At 56.0% G+C, this 15,131-nt stretch overlaps 1 protein-coding gene across 3 annotated transcripts in view; it reads right to left on the bottom strand.

The window, feature by feature from the left end:
* Positions 1 to 8,155, bottom strand: part of KIAA0513 (KIAA0513 ortholog) — a 28,448-nt gene extending 20,293 nt beyond the window's left edge. The window contains exons 1-2 of one of the 3 annotated variants that reach the window (XM_037409294.1): positions 8,050 to 8,155; positions 5,909 to 6,070 (exon numbers count right to left, since the gene is read on the bottom strand). The gene's annotated coding sequence lies outside the window, so the exon portion shown is untranslated. Of the gene's footprint in view, positions 1 to 2,480; positions 2,729 to 5,908; positions 6,071 to 8,049 lie in introns of those variants that run through there. The other 2 variants (XM_037409295.1, XM_037409289.1) reach the window with 2 other exon arrangements.
* Positions 8,156 to 15,131: the final 6,976 nt, after the last annotated feature.

Below are 15,131 nucleotides of genomic sequence, written 5' to 3'. Positions count from 1 at the left end.
TGTCCCCTGGCACTGCTGGAGAAAAAGTTCCAGGGGTTTTGTGGCAAGAGATAGGAGAGAGGGAGAGACCTCTGGGAAGGATATCCCAAAGAGGGTGTTACATGCCTGGGTGACAGTTTTGGGGTGCTCACAACAACGGGGAATCTCTGATACAAAGAGAAGCAAACAACCAGGTAGATAAGGCCACTAACTCCTCCAGCTCCACCCTTACCAGCCGCTGCCAGGGCATCTCAGCCCTCCCAGAAGGACCCTACCACTTGACCAGCCACTGCCCACATTAACCCCGTGAGCTGTCTCTGAAGAAGGTGCTCTGGGGGAAGCAACAGCCCCCCCAACTCCACAGCACTGCCCAGGCAGTGGCACATATGCTGGGACAGCAAGGGGAGGCTGGAAACCCCCCATGTCAGCACAGCACCCCCAGTCCTGCTTATCCTCCCTGCTCCAGCATCACACCAGCCCAGAGCAGAGCCCCTTTTGTGCTCCTGTAACAGAGCATCCCCCATGGGCAGGGAGTCCGTGATCACTGACCCAGCACACCCCAGAGAACAACAGCTGGTCCTGCTCTACTACCCATAGCGAGCAAAAACCAGGCTTGGCTGTAACAACAGTATCTTCCCTCCCCAGGAGATACCGTGGGGCAATGGCCTTTGTATAAACCCAGGGAAATATCGCTGGGACCGGTGCCAAGGGGACTGCAGCATCCCCGGCAAAGCCCAGCCAAACCCAGGTGCTGCCACACAAGAGCACCCTTGGAAGAGAGTAAAAGCTTCTGCATGGCTTTTCAGTCCTTTTGAGCCATGCAGGAGTGAGAGCATCCTTATAGAGGGGGCTCAGATGGTGCCAATTAGTGCAAAACTGCTCTACACCCCATCCGCCCCCGCATGGAGGGGATGCTGCCAGCCCCCCACACACATTAGCAACAGCCCACAGAGGAAACAACGCATTTGTGACACAAAGTTTGAGCTCAGCAGAAATCCAAGAGCATTACTAATTGACTGTTTGCTGAGGGTGATTATTATAATTAAGTCAGACTTCAGAAATTGCAAGTGACATGTAAAAACACATCCCAGATCCCCAATTTTTATATAACCCGATGGTGAGGGTTTTACTGCCTTCCCCTCGCCAGCTCTTTCTGGTTTTCATGTGGATGCCTGATCTTTAAGGCACGACTTGCAGGTCATGTTTTTTATGTGTTGTTTCTGCTGTGGACCTGGGCTTTGCACTGGAGCAGGGGAGGTGGGAACCCTGGCAATGCTCCTGGCACCAAACCAAAGCCGGACTCTGGCACTGGGATGGAAGAAAGACAGTTTTGTGCTGCTCCACCTGCTTCAGTAACTCACAGCCCTCCCAGGAATGATTCAGCTTAACCTTAATGATTCTCCTTAAAGGAGAGGCCCTGGGCTGTTCGCTGAGCGTGCTGGGAGCATCTGCCCTGTGACTGCAGTGGCACACCACCTCGGCTGGAAGCAGCCATGGACCAGGGCAGCCCATCTCCACCAAGGTTCAGGCCGGGTTATTACCCCACCTGCACCCATATGAGATGTTTGAGACTTTCCAAGCAGCTTGTGGGTACCTCTCCATGGTGGTGCCCCGCCAAAACACCCTCCTAGGACAGTGACCCCTCTCCCCATCTCCATCGCCAGCTGAGGACCATCTCTCCACGCTTGCAGCTGCAGCCACCCTCCTGGGTGGGTTTGCAGGGAGCCCGTGGACACTCACAGACCCACTGGCGTCGGGGTGCCAGCTGCAGTGCTGGCACACGGCGAGCTGCCTCTGCCCCCGGACTGACGCGGATATTCATCACTTCATTCCCCTTTTTGCAGACAAAGGCTCTGGGGGTGGCTGTGTCTGTCGCACACGATAAGTGGCCTATTTTCCTTCCCTGATCACAACCCGGCACGACTCCAGCAGTAGGCGGGCACCACGAGACAGCCAAGCTCACATCTGCCGGGGCCGGTTCCCCAGCACCACGAGGGAGGCAGAGAGGATGAACCGGCACTGAACAGAGGGTGACATGCCCACCTACTTGGCAGCTACAAGGGGAAGCACCTCTCTTGTGGAAGTTACTAAAGTATTAGGCAATATTTTGATTCACGCCCTTGAGCAAAAAGCAGCCCAGGAGAGCGGGGCTGGGTACAAGGCACAGGGGAAGGTGCCGACAGCCCCGGAAAGGAGACAGGGTTTTGAAGACAGAAGGATGTGATGCAAAAACCCGCTGTAAGGAATGGGGGAAGAGCAAGCGCAGGGAAAACCAAGACAAAAGCTCTGACAAAAGCCGCAAGGCCCAGGTCCCGCACACAAACACCACAGGGCCAGGTTGAGCCCATGGTGTGAGCACACCCGGAGCACAGCTAGAGCACATGGAGTGGGACAGGGGCAGCAAGACACTTCAGCACCACAGAGTCACTTGCATAACGATAAATTTACATTAAAAAGACCCACAACACTATGAAACCATCTATGCCCCTAAGGATACTCACCCTCCACGACCTCATGGGCTAAAGGATTTGGTGCAGACTCACAAGACAAGGAAGATGTCAGGTTCCTGGTGTTTTTCTAGCCGTGTCCTCCCGTGCCCTCTCACAGCCCAGGCCACCTTTCTATGGCCACCCCACAGCATGTCCCCTGTGCCCAGCTCAGGAGCTCCTGGCTGCTCACTGAGGCCTCAGACCCAACGCCCCAGTGCGAGCATAACAACACAACAGCGTGTTGCAACACCACGTATGGTTGTGACACAGCTGCTAAAAACCTAAATAAGCCGCTCTTCCAGACTGGCCCTCTGCAAATCTGTCCTAATCCAATCTGGTTTATGGCATTAAGTTGGACCCTCCTGTACTGAACGCCCCTATTTGCACAACGGTTGGGAAAATCCTCTCATTTCCTTATTCCTGGTTGAGTCTCTGATGCAGAGGTCACCAGAGCTTCCTTCTCCTCACTTAGGGAAGTATCTAAGGACAGGGATCCGCCTGCAGTCCCAACTTCACACCCCGCTGGCTCATCACGTGGTGGCACGCCACCCAGGCATGGGAAACCTCTGCACCTTCCCTTTGCTGGCTGTTTACGTGGTTTAAAACACAGGGGCTTCTCTGCCTTAGCTGGACACAGCAAAAGAGCTGGAGGGGATCAGCCTGGTGCTGACTTCCAGCTTGCCCCAGTAAATCACAGCTGGGATCCAAGTTACAAAACAAGCCCGAAAACACAGCGATTTGGTGCCGTATCCATGCAGAGCAGAAGGTGCCAGAGCACACGGTCCCCGCCACAGCTCGGTTGGGGTGATGCTCTGCCCTCCCGGGGGCCACCCCACGGCTAGGTCCCACATCAGGGGATGCCATGCGCCGCCAGCTGCTGCTTACCTCTTTGCTGAGCAAAGCGGAGCTGGCTATGGGCTGTCAAAGACACGTGCCTCCTTGATGCTAACTTCTTTAGCGAGGAAAAAGCCTCCCCGTGTCTCCCCGGGGTCCTTTCGGTTAGCAAACATCTGCTAACAGCATGTGCGTTAGAAAAGCTTAGCAAGGGAGGCAAGCGTCAGCAAGTTAGGACGAAGGTGTTATAAATACCCTCAGCCTCCCTGTAATCTGCAGAGCACCAAAAAGTTATGCCAGGGAAAAGGAAAGCAGCCGAACCTATTTATAAAGCCTTCCCGGGGAGATGCAGATGGCCAGGCTGACACGAGCTCGAGCAAGAGGAGCAGGGCTCCTCTCCCTGTGCTTTCCCTGCAAACACGCCTGAGTCGTTGGGCTCCATGGAACACTTAACCCAGGAATAGCTGGGCCCACGCAGGCGTTGCTTGCACACCATCGCTGCTGCACGGCGAGACAGCCCTGGGGAAGAGCTCCTGCTGCACCCGCAGCTTAAATCATTCCCCCAAGCACTGCTCTTTGCCCTCTCCCTTCCCGAGAAACCAGCCCACAGGAGCACGGCAAACCACCCAGGGAGCTGGGAGAAACGCAGGGGGTTTGATCCCTCCTGCCCATGCGAGGCAGCTGGGATGGGCGAGGAGCGAACGCGGGACTGCTGGGGGTGCAAAGGTTGCACCGGCGAGCGACAGCTCAGCTTTCCACTATCATGGTGTCACAGGGCTGGGTGACAGCAGGAACCTTGCCAGTGTCGTGGGCTGGCTCCCAAAGCAGCAGAAGGGACCTCGGCACAGCAGGATACACCCCAGCTTGTGCAAACTGCTGGGTTTCCCAGGGAAAGCTGACGTGGGCAGCCTGACACCGGGCAAAACCCTGCGGTGCCTCCACCAGCCTCCCCAAAACATGCTGCTGGCTGACACCTGCAGCACTGCCCAGCGCAGCTCTCCTGTTTTACATCCCCTCTCCTTTTCCTGGCTCAGTTGCTAGAAAGGGTGACAAGCCATGGTTAAGTATCACCTCCAGCAGTGCCTTCTTACCCAGGCAGAGCGTGGTCCACCATCACTGACCCACGCACAGGAGAGAGGAGCCCATGGCAGCCCCGCGGTCCCCGGGGCGTTCGGATGTGAGCGGCTCAGGATGTGGCAGGGGATGCTCGGGAGATGCTGGCAGCCGCAGCGCCAAAGGGAAGGTCACCAGCAAGATGGTGCGAATGACTCAAGCCCAGCAAAGCGGATGCTGAGAGCACAACATGCTGGCAGAGGACCAGATGCTGTTTTCCTGCTTTTATTTCCAAATCATGACAAAGATGTGGATCCCTGAGCAGGCCACCTCACCCATCCTCTCCTGAGCTTAGGTGTAACCTCCCCGCAGACCTCCCCACTCTCCTGGGTGTCCTTCCCATTTAACTTCAACATCACTTAACTCATTTAACTTTAACATCACCAGCACAATCCCCACCGTGCAGCCCGGAGCATCAGGCATCACCATCGACCTCCCCAGTCAGCAGCACACGGTGCCCAGCAGCAAGCGGGCAGGGACAGGGAGCATTTCCAGACAGGAAACCACTCCATCCCCAGGGAACTGCAGCCTAATTGTTTTGCATTAAGAGCTTCCAAATTCATGAGCACGATAACCAAGAAGAGGAGAAAAGCAATTAAATTAACTCCAGGAGCCATGAAAAGCAGCTTTGCCTCACGGGCCTGCAGCTCTCCGCAATGTGGCATACTCCTTGGGATGGGATGGGATGGGATGGGATGGGATGGGATGGGATGGGATGGGATGGGATGGGATGGGATGGGATGGGATGGGATGGGATGGGATGGGATGGGATGGGATGGGATGGGATGGGATGGGATGCCTGCCAGCCAGCCAGTGCTAGTTACCCCCAGGTGATTATTTCTTAACACGCAGCAAATCAATGCAAACCAAACTCATTTTACATGCACCCACCAAAGCTACTTCCGCAGCAAAACCTGTCATGCCCTCTTGAAGCACTTTGTGCAATATAATTTCCTTTCCAGTTACAAGAGCCAGCAGAGACTCTCGGCTCTGTTTGTGTAAAGCTCTATCACATGCCAGATAACAGCCCAACAAGGAATTTATAAATATGGTCTTTTGAGGCAGTAATTGTCACTCCAGCCATCTGTTAAAATAAAGAGCTAGGCAGTGGCATGGCAAAGGTGAAAATATGGGGGAAAGCATTGCAGCTGTGCCATGGATGAGCCTCTGAGGGGAAGCAGGGGAGATGCCGTGATTTGGGATCTCATGGGAGCTGCACTTCGATCATTGGCCACAGATCCTAGGGCTCATCCTGCTCACCCTCTGAGAAAATGTCCCATTTCCAAACTGCATCAAATTTGCCAACTTTTGCCATCCCACACCTTCTTCTTGCCACGCAGGGTGCCGATCAGCACCCAATATTTTCTCCTGGCACATTCCAGTGGCTTTGCCAGGCGGGATCAGGCAGACGCCCACCCTCTGGGAGCCCCGAGGGGCTGCCCCAGCCCCAGCCCACTCCCCAGGGAGCCCTGCAGCACCAGTTTGCTTTTTACCTTCAACCCGTAGCCGCTGGCTCCCCGAGGCTGCTCCTTTCAGCGGGCGAGAAGCATCTGGCAAAAGGCGATAGGTACCCTGCGTGCCCTGGTGCGCTGGGTCCGGGGGCAGGCACAGCCTGCAAGCATTTACCAGCCTACGGTGGTTAATTAAAGCTACAACTGTCAAAATAAAAGATAAACAAGGCAAGCCAGTGACGCACCCGGTGCTTTTCCCTCTCCGCGGGTGCCGCCCCGCTGCCGACGTGCCCCGAGAGCCGCGATGGGAGCTCCGGAAGGGACGGTGTGCCGAAACGTGGCCCTAGGCAGCGCGTGGACAGGACTGGAAAGACCTGTTGGTGCTCACACTGCCGGAGCCACGAGGGCACGGAGCTGGGAGGTGTGGCAGAGGCCAGCGAAGCCGGTGTCACCGCCTCCCGCACCGTCACCCACGCTCCTGCACTTGGCAAAGGGTCGGAGCCACGTTAGCAGCCAGCAGCGGAGGCAGCTGGATGCATCCCACAGCCCGGAGCGTGAGCCCAAACCCACGCAAGACCCCGTGAGGCTGTGCCCACAAGGGGAATACACCCATTTAATACTGCCCTTGCACAAGGCTGGGTCTGCAGGTCCCTGACCCATAGCCAGGACCCCCAAACGGTCAAAGAGTAACCCCCCCTCCTAAATCCAGAGCCAATGGGTACCCCAAGGCAGCTGCTCTGGTGCCCCAGTCCCCATCTTCCACTGCACTGATTGCCTGCAAACCAGTGCAGCCAGTGGGGAAAAAAAGCCAAAAGGAAAAAGGAAAAAAAGGCAGCTTTATTTCTCCCTGACATTTAATAACCTTTATTGTCCTCCAAGCGGCAGTTTCCCATTCTGAGAGCTGGCAGCACAGCTGATCTTCCTCCAGGCTGGAAATGCTTTAAAGCCCGGCAGTCACGCCGTCTCCCCACCCTCCACCAACAGTGAGAACCCCCAAAAAGGTTCAAAAGGCACAAACCAGAAGGAAACACGGCAGGGAGCAGCAGCCCTGGGTGCTAGGGCCGGGCTGGCCCCTCCACAGCTCGCCGCAAACCCTGCATCCCTGCTGCCTCCCACCGCTCCCGGCGTCGCCCGCAGCATTTCCCGGGCTGCTCCAGTTATTTTCCAGTCCCGAGCTTGTACAAAAGGTGCCGGGGCTGCAGCAGAGCATCCAGCCCCTTGGATGCGGTAGTTACTAGGCAAGAGGGAGAGCCGCTGACAACTCGCAGGAGGCAAAAGGAGAAATTAATGGTGCTGCAATTCCCACTGCCTCTGTCATTAGGAAAAGAAAATGCATTTGAGCATCCACACTCGAATGCACAGTGTAATTTGTTTCAAGTTTAATATCAGCCACTTCCCGGAGATGGGCTGAAGCTGGGAGAAGTCACTGGTTTTATCAGCCACGCTTCAGGGCGGGTGTAAGGCAAGGGATGGCGCTTGCAGGGTTTTATAAAGGAAAAAACTCATCCAGCCCTGCTCAGCACTGGTGCTGCAAGAGGCAACCAGCCACTAAACTGTTATAGGCATCATCACCCAGAGCTGCTTGCTAATAAAATAGCTAAAATTAGCTCGATATTTAACGTAAGTCTTTTATGGAGGGTATCAGTAAGGTTTTCTCCTACCTCTGCACCACTGAAGCTGCCTGGCATCCCTGTGCTCCTGCACGGGACACTGGCGTCACCTCCCCTGAAAGCACAACTTCTGGGGCAGGACAGGAGAGGGGGAAAGGAATCCCAGTTTTACCTGGGATGTAATCCTCTCCTCGAGCCCTGGGCTTTGCACAAGGAGGTTGGGATTTCCCCCAGCCCATGGTGTTTCCTCCTTGAGGCCACTTGTTTGCACAGGCGGCTGCAAACACTCCCTCCTCCCGGCACCAGGAACGGCTGCGCTTGCCCCTCACATGGCTCCAGGGGAGCCCCCCGGCCGGGCACCTGCACCCATGACTCCCCAGTTCCACAAAACGTCACAAATTAAGGCATCGGATCTGCTCAGCTCATCCCTCCAAAAAGCTGCAGACCTCTCCTGCACCTTCTGCTTCTGGCTTCTAATCTAAGAGCACAGCCGGGCCACCAGCTGTGTCATGCCATGTAATTCCAGTCAGGTCTCCAGGCGCTGCTGGAATAGAGAAACAGTAAAATACAGACCTGGTGGTCCCACGGCAGCAAAATCACCGGGCTTTTTCTCCAGGCTGGAACAAGGAAGAGATAAAACACGCCTGCTCCAGAGCACAGACAAACAACTGCTTATCACCACGTTAGCAGCCTCAAGGCTATTACAGGGCTTCAGGAAAAGTATTATTCCTCTCCATTCGTGGTAATGTTTCTATTTTTGGCCCCTCCGTCACATCACACTGCTGCCTTCACCCGCACTGGGCTGGGAAACCAGCCAGCCCCGCAGCCCTGAGGGATCCCTACAAAGCCCAGCTCCTCCGTGGCTGCCAAACTCACCAGCAAACGGCTAAACTTTTGGTAAAACTGAGAGTTTTTGTTAAAACTGCAGAATCCTTGCAGTTCATCTTGGTTTGAGGTTTGTTTTGGTTTTTTTGTCCCCTGGGAATGGCTTACTTTCTGGGAGATCTCCCCGGCAGAGACACAAGACATCAGCCTGCAGCAGGCACCACGGGGCATGGCCACTGACAGCCAGATTTGCGGAGGGAGTGAAGTCAGGGTGGCTGAAATGCCTCTGCCTGTGGATGCCAAAGGGCATCAGCCAGAGATGGAGATGGAGATGCTTCCAGCCTGGGCTGGCTGCTGCACCCTTGGCCTGCTGCTGGGGAGGTGGCCCTGGCAGAGCAGGCACCAGTTTAAGGATGTTTTGATGCTGGGGGGGTCCAGCCAGGGCAACCAGAGGGTTTGGGGGTGGCATTGGCATCCCAGGGGGTGCTAGCCTGGTTTGGGGGGGAGATACCCAAAGGACCGCTGTAGAAGGGCAGAGCCAGACTTTGCTCTGGGCTTTCCAGTGACACTTCAGGGGGTTCGAGGTGGAAAACAGCAGATTCTGTGTCCTTGGGGAGACAGAAAAAGCTGCAGCTGATCTGATCCAGTGCTGGTGACAGCCCTGTGCGGTGGGCAAGAGACCGCCAGGTCCTTCTGCCAACACATCTGTGACGCTCTCCTCCCTGCACCATGTTTTCCTTGGCCAGAGAGAACAGATAATATTCATTTTCTCTCTCCACTGGTTCCACTTCCCAGATCTCATCAGCTCGCCTTGGTTACAGAGCTGCCACCACACCGCTGTAACGCTGAAATCCAAACACTAAATGCATTGAAAAAGAATATTTTTGATAACTATGTTCTGCAGAACTATAAGATCTGTAATTGAGGGTGAAATTACGTCCAGGGTGCATTTCAGTACTGAAAATAGCATGATAAATTAGCTCAGCTTTTTCCTGGTTGACTCAGCTAATCCTTCAGACGCCGACAGACAGATTTGATCGTATCGTCTCTCCTTGGGCTCAGTTAATACCAAGGCCAAGTTGTGGCAGCTGCAGAAGATATATACAGAGCTGCTGCCTGCAATATATAATCTGCCCTTATTTCTGGATGCACCACAGCTCGGCAGCAGAGCTGAACAGAGGTCGCTCACGCTCCTGTTTTGATTTATGAATATGGATTTCGTTGGTTAAGCCATTAGGAGCGGTGATGAAGCAATTCAGTGTACATCCTGAACCGCAGCTTGCCTCATTTGAAGCCCGCTCCTCAGAACATTCTCCACATCTTCCCCCTGCAATGCCGTTCATGCGGGGAAGATTATATTAAGGCTTTGTCTGTAATGTTGTAATTCCACCTTGCCTCCCCGAGCCTCCTCGTATGTGAAACAACCCAGCCGCAGGCAAGGAAACGGTTGCAAGAGGAGATTGCAGAGGACTCACACCCTTGCCCAGCGGGAGAAGCCAACATCCCACCCAAGAGGCTTAAAGAAACACGTGAAATCTGCCGAGACCCCAGAGAGGACCCTGCTCTGGCTGTGGCGGTGCTGCCCCGATGCCTCCACCCACCCCGGGGGGCTCGGGGATGCTGGGGTGGGGGTACCCGTCCCGCTCTGCTCCCCAGGAGCAGCATTCACCCCCCACCCCAGGGCAAAACACTTGGGAGGAGAGCAACCGTCACGGCCACAGCTTGCTGAGCGGCCGAGCATCATTCCCCAGGGAAGCCCAAACCGGTTCCATCCCTCTTCCAAGCCTGCATTCCCTGTTCCCGGGTCAGCACGTCCCAGCCCCATTCCGCAGAGCTTTGTACCAGCGCGGGGTGAGAAACAGGCTGTGCCTGGGAGGCCTCGCTCTGCAATTAGAGAAAACAAAGAGGGAGAGGGGAATTGTATGTACGGCGCGGTGAGGGCTGGGGTACAGCCTCCGCTGCCTGGCTCCCAGCTGGCTGCAGGCTCTAAGCCGTATTTTTCCCCATCGCTGCCGTATCTGCTTGTTTTGGAGAGGAAAAGGCTCTCCCCTGCCGGTGATTGCCTCCAGCTGCCCTCGTGTCAGGCACCGCATGGTAAAGGGCCAATTTGGCACCTTCTCCCTAGCGAAGCAGCCCGAGCCAAGATGTGGTCGTGGATGAAACAAACGCGTTATCCATGCGGGAGCCACTGGGAAGGGTCCCAGCAAGGGCAGGTTTCCCCTTTACAGCAAGCAAGATGTTCAGAATAGAGCACAAATGATATCCAAGACCTCTCCTTTCCAGAGTGGCAGAAAATTAAATTTCCACGTTATTTATTTGAGCAGCTCACAGAACTCCTAAATGGAGTGGATCAGTCGCAGCCATCCAGCACATCACTTGCCAGCCATCCCCTCCTCATTTGTTTTTAATTAGCAGCAACATGCAGGAAGCAGAGCCAGGCAGCACTAGCACCGCTGATGCAGTGACCGATAATGGATCTTGCCTCAGCCGGGATTATGGGATGTCAGGCGGTTGGCTGCAAATCACCCCCCTAATATCTGGGAGCAAGGTGGGGGTAAATGCACTCGAGCAGGTAACAAGGTCACTGCCAAAAGGACACTTGATCTGTGTCTTGGGTGTTGTGGTGACGAGGGCTGAGGGACACAGGGTCAAACGAGGCTTTGTGGAAAGAGCGGTGACTGCAGGCAGCAGGGAGCCCTGCCCCAGCCCGTGACTAACGAGGGTTCCTGGAGGTCAGGTGAGGGATAAGGACAGAAAGAGCCTCGGGGAGAAGCCAGCCACTGCGAAAATGCTTGGAAGAGAGGTGAGACACTTGGAAGAGAGGTGAGACACGAAGGCTGGAAGGGAGAGAGGGAGGGGACTGAACGTCCACATACGTGTAAAGCAGTTGCATCCTCGCTGCTTGGGCAGCACAAAATGCTCACAAGTGACTAAGGTGGGTTTGGGCTGTCCCCCAGGTGCCAGAGTGACAGGTTGAGGAAGCTGATGGGAAGCAGGTAGCTTAGGACCAGGTGGAGAAAGGTGAGTGAGCAGGAAAGATGCTCCAGCTTGTGCTTCTCCCAGTCTGACCCCAGAGCAGCCCATGAGCCCCTACGGCACCACCAGCCCCTGCAGGAGCATCGTCCCCCCAGCTCTGACCCTGCCTGTGCCGGGGGGTGCTGGGGCCACCAACAGCCTGGCGGTCTTGAGAGCGAGGCAGGACACAAGGTGACGGAGCAGGAGGCAGGGAAGGAAGTGCGTCAGGATGGCTAACGAGCTGCTTATTGAATAACTAACTCCGAGGGAGCTGATGGCTGGTGGCTGCATCACCCACCGCTCTCCCTGCCCTGCGCATCAGTGTTTTGTTTCACCTCGAGCTGTGTTCCAGGAGATGTCAGCGCTTCGGTACCCGGCTCAGCCCTTCCCACTCGTGTTTGGTGGGAGAAAGCACTGTCCTCACACCTCCCTGGGGTGGGCATCGTCCAGGTGTGGCTGCTAGCAAAGCCACACACCGGGGCCCATGGGTCTCCCGCCTAGCCCCCCCCCTGCACCCCGGCACTGGTGCAGGCAGGGTGATCAGGGCTGCCTCTTGGCAGGTGGCTGCAGATGGAGGGCAGCAGCAGAGCATCCCGGGGGTGCCTGGCTCCCGGGGGTCCTGCCACCCGGTCCCCTGGGGTGCTCAGGTCCCATGGGTGCCCCTGAATGTCCCCACCTGAGGCATGGCACAGGGGTCCTAAGTCCCGTAGGTGCCTGGTCCCAAGAGTCTCAGGGTGCTGGGGGTGCCACATGTGCCTGTATCCGCGGGCGGGGCCGGTCCCACGAGTGTCTGTGCCTGTAGGATGCTGGTCCCACAAATGTCCTTGTCCACGGGGGTACCATGTCTCGTGAGTGTCCGTGGGGGTCCCGTGCCCCACGAGTGTCCGTGGGGATGCCACGTCCCACGCGTGCCCGTGAGTGCCGGTCCCACGCGTGTCCCTGTCCGGTCTCCGGGCGCCCTCTGGCGGACCTGGCGCGCCACAGCGGGCCCCGGCGGGGGTCACTGCCAAGGTCGGGTTTGAGAGGGACGTTGTGACATTAAAGCCGGGTCCCAGAGCCACGGCCACAGCCTCGGGGAGCCGGGCACGTTAATTACCACCTTCACATGTTAATTACCGCAAGAACACATCGGGGGGATGGCAGCGTGCACACCAAAGGTCGGCAACTCCAAGGACCGAAGGAAAGAGCTCAGGCGTCTTTAATTAACCGTGTGGAGCTTGCCACTAATCACCCTTTGGCGGCAGCAGCAGCAGAAGGAAGCAGCCAAGCCCTGCTGGGGCACGGGGTGGGTGAAACCCACCCAAGTGCTCATCTTCCAGCCTGCACGCCCAGGGGAGACACAGGAGGAGAGGGCAGACCCCAGCTCGGGCAGCCCAACGTTCCCCCGTTCCGGTGCCTCCAAGGGCTTGGAAACTGGGAAACACCAGCCCTTGGATCAAGGAGCGAGGTGGGCAAGGCTTCTCCCGGGTTCCCCTGGTCCCTGGACTCAGCAGCAGGACCCCAGCCCCTAAGGCAGCCCTGGGAGGCGTTGTGCGGGGCTGTCACCCTCCAACCCCTCCTGCACCAGGAGGGCAGGTGATGCTCCCCTCACAGCAGGGAAAGAGCCCCGGGTAAGACAGATGACTGGGAAGCAGAAAACAGTAAAAAAACCCCAACCCTCCCCAGCAGCGCTGAATAAAAGCCTGTGTTCCAGCCTGTTCCCGAAGGAGCAGGGAGAGCAGGAGCGAAGCAGAGCGCAAGATGGTGTTTCACACAGCTCAGGGGTGCTGATGCTCTGGATCAGCTGATGCAACATCTGGGCCAAGCTCACTGTGGCTTGCCAGGCCAGTCAGTCAGCAGGAGGCTCCAGACCTGCCCAGCAGCATGTCTCCCAACAGCCAAAAATAAAAGCATCAAGCAGAAAGGCAGCAGTATTGCATGGGAGACGGGGTGGCCAAACTCGGTACGGTTCTCACATCCCATCCTCACCCCAGGGTAAGGGCTCCGGCAGCTGCCAGGAGCTGAGCTCCCACAGGGAACAGATTTTCAGGCGCATACTTGCAGCATTAAGAACAGAGACCCACCTTCCGTCCTGGCTGGATCCAACAGACCTCTGACTCCGCAATAAGGCAACAAAGCCTTGTGGTTTTCAGAAACAAGCCAAGCAGGAAGAAGCAGCATCACCGCAAACAGCAGCAGTGGCCTCTGGCGGAGCAGACACAGCCCTGAGAGGAGACTAAGACCCAGCTGCAAACAGTCCCCAAGCCAGCGTGGGACATGCCTGTTCACAGCAGCCGTCTTCCCAGAGCAGGAAAATTTACCCTCGCAGAGCCTGTTTCTAAACTGACAGCTAAGGGGACAACCCTCTCTCTGCCTGTTCCACAGTTAACAGCCCATAACCGACTGTGACACACGGGACTTTACCCCTTGCAGATGGAAAAAGCGGTTCCTCCATCACCCATGGGGAGGAGGAACGCACCTGCTGAGGACCACCTCTGCCAGGTGGCACCCACCTCCTCACGCCTCGGCCAGGGCACGGGAGGGGAGCAAGGGGAGCAAGGTAGGAAGCTGCCCAGCACCGAACCCTCACACCTCCGAGTTTCTTTGGAAGCAGAGGGAGGGTTGCAAGCCAGCACTTGGGAGGTGCATGTGGCAGGTATTCAGCAATGTTGCCACTTGAGAAACTGCATTTGCGCTCCTCAAAGGCCAAACATATGGTAGGAGTTACTGTGTGCTTAGTAGATGCGTTTCCCTTGCTAAGGCTTGAACGACTGTGATCGCTCCTTTATGCGAAGTGTTCTGTGTACGGTGTCAGATGTGCCTTTAGCACCAGAAAATTAATGCAGAAGATTAGGGGAAGGTATTGGTGGCAAAAAAAAAAAAAACCAAACCCAAAAGGGGAAATGGAAGAGGTCCCACTTTCCCAGAGGGCTGCACGGGAGGAGCTGCAATGGCGCGCTCTGCCCTTCATTCACTACCAGCGTTACAGCAGAGCCATTGCCAGATGAAAAGTTCATGCCTGAACGTTGGTACTTTAGTGCTCCATGGCCGAGGTTTGTTCTCAAAAATAATGATCTGCCAAGAAACGTACTGGCAGCATTGGGTTGCAAAACTTGAAGCACAGCATCCCCTCCGGTAAAGGCAGGGCTGGGGCTGTTCGCACCGACCTGGGGACCACGCCACACGTCCTAGCACACGGCCAGGCGCCAGCCCTGCCGCACAGGGATGAACGGCTCCTCGGGGGCAGCTGAGCTCACACCACAAAGCCAAAAGCAGTTCAGATCTGAGGTGGACATGAATCTGAATGGGGGGGTGGGTGGGGAAACCTGAAAAAAAAAAAAGGTGTTAAGAAATATAGAACTCCTAGCCTGCTTCCATAAAGGGGGCTTACACCATTGCGCAGCCTCCCCCTCCTCATCCCTCACGTTAGTTTTGTGCCAGCTAATCTCCTTCAGACAAAGCAGAATAATAATAATAAAAAACATAAAAATTCAGGATTGCCACGTGCTTCCTTGCAGAAAGGAGAGCTGTGGCCCTCGTCAGGGCTCAGGCCGTTAGTTCTGCCAGCTCCAGCCTGTGCTGAGGGAGGGAGCTGGGCTCCCCAGGCAGGACCTGCTGGGGGTAGATGCAGGGAGAAAGAACAGAAAACAGGGACAAGGAAGAGTTGGGAATTCACAGCATGAGGTGTGTGCCTCACACCTTCGGGAGATCAGTTTAGTTGCTCACCAAATACCCAAACAAGGGAAAATGAATTTTTATCACAGGCAGAAGACAGGCTGCTGCATGTCAGAAGGGTGGACTCACCTGCCACTTTCCTTTGGAACAACAACAACAAG

The sequence above is a fragment of the Falco rusticolus genome, chromosome 15 (assembly GCF_015220075.1).
Source record: "Falco rusticolus isolate bFalRus1 chromosome 15, bFalRus1.pri, whole genome shotgun sequence".
In the NCBI taxonomy this organism is placed as follows: Eukaryota; Metazoa; Chordata; class Aves; order Falconiformes; family Falconidae; genus Falco; species Falco rusticolus.
The sequence above is the reverse complement of the archived record's forward strand: the minus strand, read 5'-3'. Positions and strand labels throughout refer to the sequence as shown.